Below are 9,318 nucleotides of genomic sequence, written 5' to 3'. Positions count from 1 at the left end.
CTTCTGCTGGCAAGGGTGCTGAGCAGCAACAGTTCCATCTCCCTCCCCAACGCATCATTGCCTCATCTTGAGCTGCAATGAACCAGAGATGCCAAGTCTCTCCTTACTCTTTCATGGCGAATCCATTTTTATTGTCACATGTTTGATGGTTTTCTCCTCTCAGCCGAGAGAAAGAGATTTGATGTGATGATTGAGGTAGAAGGCATGGATTGTTTGGGGCTTCTCTGAAATAAGCTTCTCTAATGCAGGAAAACAACATGAATGAGCTTAAGAGATTTAATGAAGAGATGAATACAGTCGAAGCCTGGGATTTTTATACACAGAGATGGTGCATAAATAAGCAAAACAAAAAAATGCGCCAATGCTTTGCCAGAATTTCGTTGGTCCTCTCAAAATTGTGGGGAAACCAAGATTGAATTTAGAGATGTTTCATATGCTTGGCCGTTGACACACCTCTCTTCAAGGCAAGGTCATTTCCAAGGTGATCTCATCCTAAGTCACTCAGATATCATGTTATCCTCTTGCTGGAAGTTTATTTGTGACATCTCAGTCTAGCATAAGCTTGTTTTGAGGGGATGTCTCTTTTTGTGGTCGTTAGGTTTGATAGTCTTTGTAATAGCATTCTTACTATATCACCTGAATTTCTTATCTTATGTTCCTGCTATTATGCTCTCGCCGCAGGTGATTACAGCGCTAGGACCTGCCCCTGATAAGAACCAGGGCACCCGTTTAAACAGAATGATGACTGTGTGAGGCTTAAAATATCGCCATCATAGCAGGTATAGTTGAAAACTTTTACAGCCCTCCAAGCCCTATGGGCTGCGCCAGAACTTAGATTTCTGATCCTTGGCATAAGTTCCTGTAGGTATTGGCATTTAACCTTTGTTTACAACTACTAAAGGAATGCATATGGTTGTCCTTAGCACTTATAGTTGATCTTTATCTGAAAACAAACGCCATCTGTTTGCCAACTTTGCTTGGAACAGGGACATGGAAGATGCAAGCGTTACTATCTTGCAAGCTCGCTCTAAAAGACAAATTTGAATGGATCTTTAATTAGACAACGCAAAAACCTTTCCGTGTTTGTTGAGCCCTGTGTACAGTATTTCCTAAGCAATCTCAATCCAATATGTATAAACTTCTACTTGTTTTTATAGTAATTATTATTATGCTTCGGCAGTTGACTCGTTCTTTGTCCTTTTACCATGTCTGTCCGTTCAGGTGTATTTAGACGTAAGGGTTTATTTTTTGGGAATTTATTTAGATGTCAGGTTGCTTTCTGTACTTTGATCTGCAGCTCATGAGCCTTCCGTGGGTCCTATAGGATGACATGTACTCGATGTGTAGTTTCCATTTTATATATTTCACTCTTCCCTGGTGTTGTCTCTTACTGCTCGCACGGTTGAAAAATCCATTTTATTCACATGGTATCACACGATTCACACACCACATTATCTAGATTTGTTCAAGTACTTGTGATTTACTAATGCAGGGGTGATGCTGTCACTTCCATGGTCCACCAGAATGAAGATCGCACTCAGTGCTGCAAGGGGGCTTGCCTTCCTGCACGAAGCTGAGAAGCCAGTTGTCTACATGGATTCAAGACATCCAACATATTGCTCGACGAGGTACACAAACCGCGTTTAATCGCTTCGATGTGTACTTCCATTCGCATAAATTCAGGACTCCTTATACACAAAAAAATATTAGAATGGTTCACATAAATGGTTCAATAAACAGAATGAGCACCTATAATTTTTCATGAGGCTGATTTCAAGTTCTCAATTTGTTTGACATGGATTGTTTGGGGCTTCTCTGAAATAAGCTTATCTAATGCAGGAAAACAACATGAATGAGATTAAGAGATTTAATGAAGAGATATGACAGGATTAGGCGGAGATGATGAAAGGCTTTGTAAAAGTCAGGTATATATTTCGGACTTCCAATTCTGAATTATCCTTTTGGTTGCTGGTTGCGGGCCTTCAATTTTTCAATACCAAATCAAAAGATAAATACACCAGTCAGAATATCTGTGTACCATTGCTGTTTGTTGTAGATCTATCTTCATAGCTCCTTTTTTTAATCAATCCAGTGTAGGTATAAGGGTTGTCATCATACTCAAATTAGCTAGCTGCATTTGAAATACCTACCAAGCTTCACAGTTAGACGGTTTGAAAAAATTATTGCTGCTTTCTGTAGATAATTGGTTGAACTGCTTTTGGAAGAGGCAGCATGAAGCATAGAAGACATGGTGCCATGGAGATTCAAAGTACGGAAAGATGGAAGAGGTTTTGATTCTTCTCATTGCATTTCTAATTTTGTTGGCTACTATACTAACCATTGGAAGTATAGATACTGCCCCGGTGGGGAAGCAATATTACAGAGGAGTGCAATTGGAATTTTAACCTGGTGCAAATACTGAACATGTGGATAATGAATAGGCTGTATTTTTCGTAGTAACCCATTCTGTTATGAATGATAATTTGTGTCTGTTTTGTATCTCTGCTGATAGAACATATGCTTTTCTATTATTGCGCGGGGATATTAGTTTATTTGATTCTGCAGATAAGTTTTGAGATTTCCATAGAGCCGACCAATGAAACAACACTAGTTTATATAACACATCATTTCTTCACAATTTGACTACTACGGTCACCGAATCCTTGGAACAGGTAGCCAGCCCAGGTTGCTTCAGCTAAGGGTTGCGGATGTTTTGTTTGGCTTGCATGAATTAAACCATTTTTTTCGAAAAGGGGGGTCTCCCCGGCCTCTGCATCAGAGTGATGCATACGGCCATCTTATTAACGAAATAAAAGGTTCCAACAAGGTTTCAAAGTCTCCGACTGAAAAGTAAGAAAAAGACAGCTCACACAGAGCAAAAGAGGCTGGACACACAGACTAGCCAAGATAAGACGCCACAACCGGCTGGCTAAATATAGATAGGTAAACTAATTGCCTATCCTATTACATGACCGCCATCCAAACCGGTTGAAGATATCCCGAGCTACCATCTCCCAGCGGATAGATCCAGTAACCAAATGCTCCCTGGCCACCATCGGAGTGAGTAGCGACCATGAACGGATCATGGCCGTGGCTCGGAAAATAACCTGCAAAAAATGAATACGTGATGTTCTGTTAAAAACCAAATCATTTCTGCAAGTCCAGATAGTCCACAACAAAGCGCAAACTCCAACACGAACATGTCTCGCTAATTCAGGCTCAATCCCAGTGAGCCATGTCCCAAATAACGTAGTGACAGAATTCGGTGGAGTAATATTAAAAGCAATGTGAACCGTCCGCCAAAGTACTCTGGCAAGCGGGCAATCAAAAAAGAGATGCTTGATCGTCTCGTCCTGATCGCAGAAGCTACACCTCGTAGGTCCTGTCCAATTACGCTTAATCAAGTTATCCTTGGTTAAAATAACCTGTTTATGGACAAACCACATAAACACTTTTATTTTCAAAGGAACTTTGACAGCCCAAACATGCTTGGAGGTAGGAATGGAGCTCGAATTAATTACATCAATATACATTGATTTAACCGTGAAAACTCCAGACCTAGTCAGTTTCCAGCGCAATTCATCGGGTTGTTGAGAAAGATGGACATCCATTAGTCTCCGAACTAGACGGAGCCAATCTTCCCAACGATTGCCCACTAACGACCGTCTGAACTGAATATTCCTGATAGTTCCAAGCTGATGTTTGTTTCCCTTGCATGAATTGAACATGCTACTCTAAAATCAGAGAGCAGACAACTATAGGTTTATTTTTTAGTTTAAGTATAGTAGCTACTAGCTACTGTATGTGCAATGCGAGCAGATTGTAAAATATGCAAACCCCTGATGTATACTAGGAAGTGTTTGTTCATTAGTATGGAAACATGTGTCGTAGTGTCTAGGACCCGCCGGTGAGCTGATCCACTCTTTAGTTTTCCACCTTTTACTTTTAGCGTTTAATTTTGTTGTCCTTTCCTACGGATTTTCATTATTTCTCTTCTTTATATGTTCAAATTGTAAAGGAGGTAAAATGCACGTGTATGTCCTTGATGCAGATCTCTTTGATTTATATATGTGCTCACGAGGACATTCCCATTGCATCTGAATTGACAAGTTGAAGAATCTGGTCTTTTTGTGCTTGCCTACAGAACTGTCATATCTTATATTTGTTGGTCAAATAAAAACGACTGATGGTTGATTGTCTCAACCACAAATGAGCATTTCTGGATTGTAGAACAAAGAGGTGCCTTATTTTCCTTTCTATCATCTACATGTTTTTCTCTACATTTTCCTCGAGCGTATTGGTTTCTAATACCATTTTTAAGCCCCGTGGAACCTTCGAATGTTCGAAGAAACTTGCTCTGAGTTCTGTGTGATCAAGTTTATGTGTTTCTATTGTACAGTGCCCCGGGCAAAAGGACCAAGTTTTGGCGGGTGGGCATCGGGAGTCCAGTTGGTTGGCTTCAGCCTTTGAGGTGCTGTCGGCTAGCGGCGCCGCTTCTGAGTGTCTCCTCAACTCACTCCCGTGGCACCTTCGGCCGGTAAGATTTCCCCTTCTCTCTCTCTCTCTCTCTCTCTCTCTCTCTCTCTCTCTCTCTCTCTCTCTCTCTCTCTCTCTCTCTCTGACCGTCCGATCGATTTTTGTTTATTAATCTTTCTTATCCATAATGATTATCCCTCTTTGTTTTATTGTATTGTTAGCCAATTAAAAGTATTTTATTGTACGTGTATATTTTTCTGTATGGTATATATTATGCGAGTTATTTCTAACACATCTTGATCATATTTTTAGAATAGCTGCTCCTATACTTTTTTAGTGCCTACTGTACTTTGCTTAAATGTTTCTTCTTGGAAGGATAAGTTGTAAATAATGGATGAAGAATACCTTTTCGAGCTTAAGCATTTGATTTCTGGCGATGTGGTGTTTTCTCTTTACAGATGATCCTTCTGCTTTCTTTTTTAATAAATAGATAAGTTGGATCCAGTGTGTCTCCATGTGTCCATGTGTGTTTTGGGTGAATACGCAATGAAACCAGGGAAAGTGGCCTCTATTTGACATTGTCGTGCTGAAAGATTCATTCACATGTCTGTAACTTTGTATCTTGGTTCTGTTTCTATTGTTAGTTCCAAAAGATACATTCACTTATTGGCGACTTTTAACTCTGTAACATGTCTATTCTTAGTGTAGATATATTTTTTATTCTAGCTGCATTGCTGTGAGCGAGCAGATTTCTTATGGGGAATGGTGATGATTGCTTGAGCTTTCATTTTGAGCCCCTTTGTTTCCCAAACATAGTTTTCGCACAGTCGATGTATGTACTGGTTCCGGATACTCCATGTAGCGGTTTTTGTTTGTTTTATTCATATAAGTACTAGATTCCCGTACAAAACAGAGATGAACTGCACTATATGTTTACTGATCTGTTGGGCCCAAATAAAGTGTCTTCGTGCTTCAGTTTTGGCTACTTTGATTCTAATGCACATATGTGCATTCCTTTTTGTCATTCACTTTGTTATTCATTTGATTTTCCATTTCTTCATTTTTAATGACAAAGCATGCTTTTTTCGAATTAGCTTAAAATCACAATCAAAGAGTTAACTTTTTACTTAATTTTCATAAACAACTATATATGGCTTAAGAAAGGTGAAGAGCAAGGCCAATCAGGATTTATCTATGGTTGGTTTCTTGATCCAGGATTGTTAACAAGGTTTACTAAAGGCAAGTTGGTTTTACCGAGCGAGACAGATAAATTTATTAATACTTGAAATATACGTCTCACAGATTATTTGCATCAGGTTCATGTCAAGTGCCACCTGTGAAGTTGATCGACAAGGCAGTTGAATGAAGCCACTTATTAGCACCTTGCTTGCTCTTCTTTCTTTTTGGAGCCAAAAGATCCATCGGCGCTCCACTACCGGGCTTTGATTTGAAGAGACTGCTGGGCAAGGCTATCTCGGTCATCTTCGGTCTGATACATAGGTCAAACCAGGACTCACACACTCTCTCGCCGATATTTCACTTCGCTCCCGTGAATATATCGTCTTCTACGCACGGCGGCGCTGCCTTGGATCGGCCCTCCATCGTGCCGCTTTGTTCGTCACCACGCATCTCAGCTCCAATAACCAGGTCAGGCCTCACCTACGCACCTCACATGGTTTCTATTCCTTCTGAGCCCTAAATATGTGCCTGCATCTGAGAACTTTCTTGGATCTATTCAGGTCACGATGGCTGATGATGAGCTCCAGGCTCCGCTGGCTCCACCAACAGCTGTCTGCGAGCACTTGCACAGGTCAGCTGAGATGCGTCACGTCCCCTCTGGTTTATCTAGACGGCTGCAAAAGTATGGTCAGAAATTAAAGAGGGGAGCCAAATGAGAGCACGGCTTAGAAATAGCCAGGGTAGTCCAAGGTCGAATCCAGGAAAATTTGACAATGGATTCAGTTAGTATACAAATATGCACATTGAATTAATATAATGGGCTATTTCCCCATGCCTGCACACACACTCGAGGGCTGGACGCGAGTACATGAGCTAATCAATTCTAGGTCCGTTGTGTTGTCTTGGGGTGTGATCAGAGTTTTGGGGGATCAACAAAGTTTAGTAACGGATAGCAGAGTTTTGCAATGTCCACACTTCAGAAAGGGAGGGTGTGGTCCTGTTTCACCTCCACGAGGCTCCGCCAGTGCCAGTATGTGACTCAGCAGTCTCTATAATCGAAGGAGATACTCTCAGATGTAGGCAGTGCCATCCGCACAAAGAAACATACGCATGATCTAGGAATATCAAATAAATAATCATAATTGCATCCATGTCTTGGGATGATTTAAACTCTATTTCTTTGATACTGTGTAGGTAGGTTTCTTTAGAAAGACCAAGCATTATACGAATTTGCTTTCTGTCTTTCCACAATATATGATCGTATCAGTCTTACCTTCTGAGCTACTCTTGCTATGGCAGCCTGATTACCAGAGACTTAGCGTCTCTTATTTATCACTATGCTTTTTTTCAAATTCCTCTCCTGTATTGTGATCTCAATTGCTTTAAGCAGAGCAGTTCCCCTGACTTTACTTTTTGTGTTCTTGGGTCCCGTATAGAACAGTTCTTGACAGCCTCCTAGCACACCTTGGGCGCGCTATTAGATGGGGCCTCTCCTAGTTCACAACTGATCCTATGCCTATCAAGGTGATTTCGTCTTGCTGTACATGTATTGCACTTCCAGGATGCTTGAGTGCAGAAACCATTGTACTCCATATATCTCACAATTTGTTTGTATCAGGTTCATGTGAGGCAGATGAATTACGCCACATGTTAGTATGCTTAGTGATTATGGCTCCGTAGTTGGCTGTCCTTATGTGTTCTCGCTTTTTGTATTGAACTTTGTGTTGAATGGCCGTATTTTGTGGTCGGCTGAATGCACCGAGCTTGATCCTGTCTTATATTCTGATGTTGATCTTGAGATCCATTGTGTTCTACTTCTGTCACAATTGAAGGTTTCTTTACTTCATTATCATCCTGTATAAGTGCAAATGCTATACTTGGGTTCCTATTGGCATGTTGTTACATGCTTACGCAAAACGTTGAGACCGGCACCCTCGCGCCAAGGCGCGATCCCAATCTAGTATCTACTAATATAGGAAATATGTATGCTTGGTCCGCTATGCTACTTTGCAGAAAACTTCTCCATGTTTCTGGTAATCAACCCGCAGTTCACTTTTAGTTTAGATTTTCGTTCTATTTAGAAAACACCGTAATGTTTCTGGTAATCAATCCGCAGGTCAGATTTAAGCCAGCTTTTCACTTTTGCAGGAAACCCGCTGGTATATGGGTTAATAAACTCGTAGTACATATCAAATGTTTTTTAATATCCATATATTTTAAACCCTAACTCCAAATTTATCATGCCATATATGGAATTTGATTAGAAAAATGTGCAGAATTTGAATATGATGTGATTTTACCTATTAACCCTTTTTAAAAAACTATTTATGGTGCGACCTTAATCAATAACGCACGATCCGTCTTTCTTTCATAGCGGTGCCGATTCGGATTGAAAATGAACACCTCAACAAAATCAAGGTTGAGAAAAATAAAACATCTATAACCAGGCACCGCCTTGCCAAAAACCTTGCAGGAAAAAAAGATGCATCATCTTATGACGAGAGAGAGATGCCTTAGGATTGACAACATTCAAACGTGTTGTGATTGTGAACACTGTGCATTGTCGACGAGGGTTGGAAGGAGGATAAGTGGCAACATAGATAAGATGTCATGTGTTAAAATAAAGGACGTGGACCTATTGGAGTCCGGAGTCGTGGTTATTGGGTTATGGGAGTGTGATATTTTTCTCAACCGTTGCAACGCAAGGCTCTTTTGCTAGTTTCCTATAAAGGGTATTTATTGATTAAATATGTAGCATCAAGCAGATAGAAATCAAGATGAACAATACCCTCCCCTACATAGCTAAGATGTACACAACCAATACCAACAGTCTAACCAAATAAAAATAAAAACCGATATATCGGCAACATAAGTCATATGACTGACACTATGCATATGTTCAAGGAGCTGAAGGACTGTTCTAGAGATTATGCACCATAGTTATCGGGCACTTGTGTGGAGGATTGAATGAATGTTTTGGCTAAGTGGTTGTTGCCCGCATCTTTCCACAAGGCACCATCATGTGCAGAAAATTCTTCCTGTAGTGTAGGAAGCTTGTTGCCTATGTTGGGTGTCCAAAATTGTCTTAAGTGTTGCCTGAATGTCGAAAAAAATGCCTACTGTTTGTCGTCCCGTGTGTAGATAAAATTAACTCAAACATGAAAAAAAATAAGGGTTCTCGAATCAAATGCAGGGAAGTGTATGAATCAAATGCGGGCTTGACTGTTTTTCTTGTAGAAAATTGATCTCTTTATTAAAAATCTCGCAGAAATGCACTCAAAGAAAATTGAGCTCCTCTCCTCTCGAAGTCTCGCGGTATTTGGTGCAATTTGACTAATCTTTTTGTCGTGGACGTCAAAATGCGCTTCATCATTTGTCCCATCGCCTCCGTGCGCCACCATCTGCTCCCCGCTCTTCTCCCCTCCTCATCTTCTCCCAATGCGCACGCACGATATTGCTCGGGTCTCTCCCCCATCACGCTGGGAAGTACTGCTGCCCTTCTGATTTGCAAACATCCGATCATGCACGACCCTACCACGTCCTCACCCCTCGCCGTTCCTCACCCCTCGCCGTTGAAATCACCGATGTATCACAATTAAAATCGTATTTGTGTAAGTTATATACCTTAAAAATAATAATACTTGACTTATATTTGGAAGACAA

General features: G+C 40.7%; 2 long non-coding RNA genes across 2 annotated transcripts; both read left to right on the top strand.

Annotated features, from left to right (window-relative positions):
* Positions 1-227: 227 nt before the first annotated feature.
* On the top strand, positions 228-2,215 carry LOC109759292 (uncharacterized). The gene is made up of 5 exons (XR_006670724.2): positions 228-481; positions 682-779; positions 1,493-1,628; positions 1,840-1,925; positions 2,200-2,215. It is a non-coding gene; the product is annotated as an uncharacterized lncRNA (long non-coding RNA).
* A 1,468-nt stretch (positions 2,216-3,683) lies between these two features.
* LOC123497171 (uncharacterized) lies at positions 3,684-6,118 on the top strand. Its single transcript, XR_006670722.1, has 3 exons — positions 3,684-4,239; positions 4,400-4,537; positions 5,793-6,118. It is a non-coding gene; the product is annotated as an uncharacterized lncRNA (long non-coding RNA).
* The last annotated feature ends 3,200 nt before the right edge of the window (positions 6,119-9,318 follow it).

This window comes from Aegilops tauschii, chromosome 2 (genome assembly GCF_002575655.3).
Source record: "Aegilops tauschii subsp. strangulata cultivar AL8/78 chromosome 2, Aet v6.0, whole genome shotgun sequence".
In the NCBI taxonomy this organism is placed as follows: domain Eukaryota; kingdom Viridiplantae; phylum Streptophyta; class Magnoliopsida; order Poales; family Poaceae; genus Aegilops; species Aegilops tauschii.
This window is presented reverse-complemented; position numbering and strand designations above follow the sequence as displayed.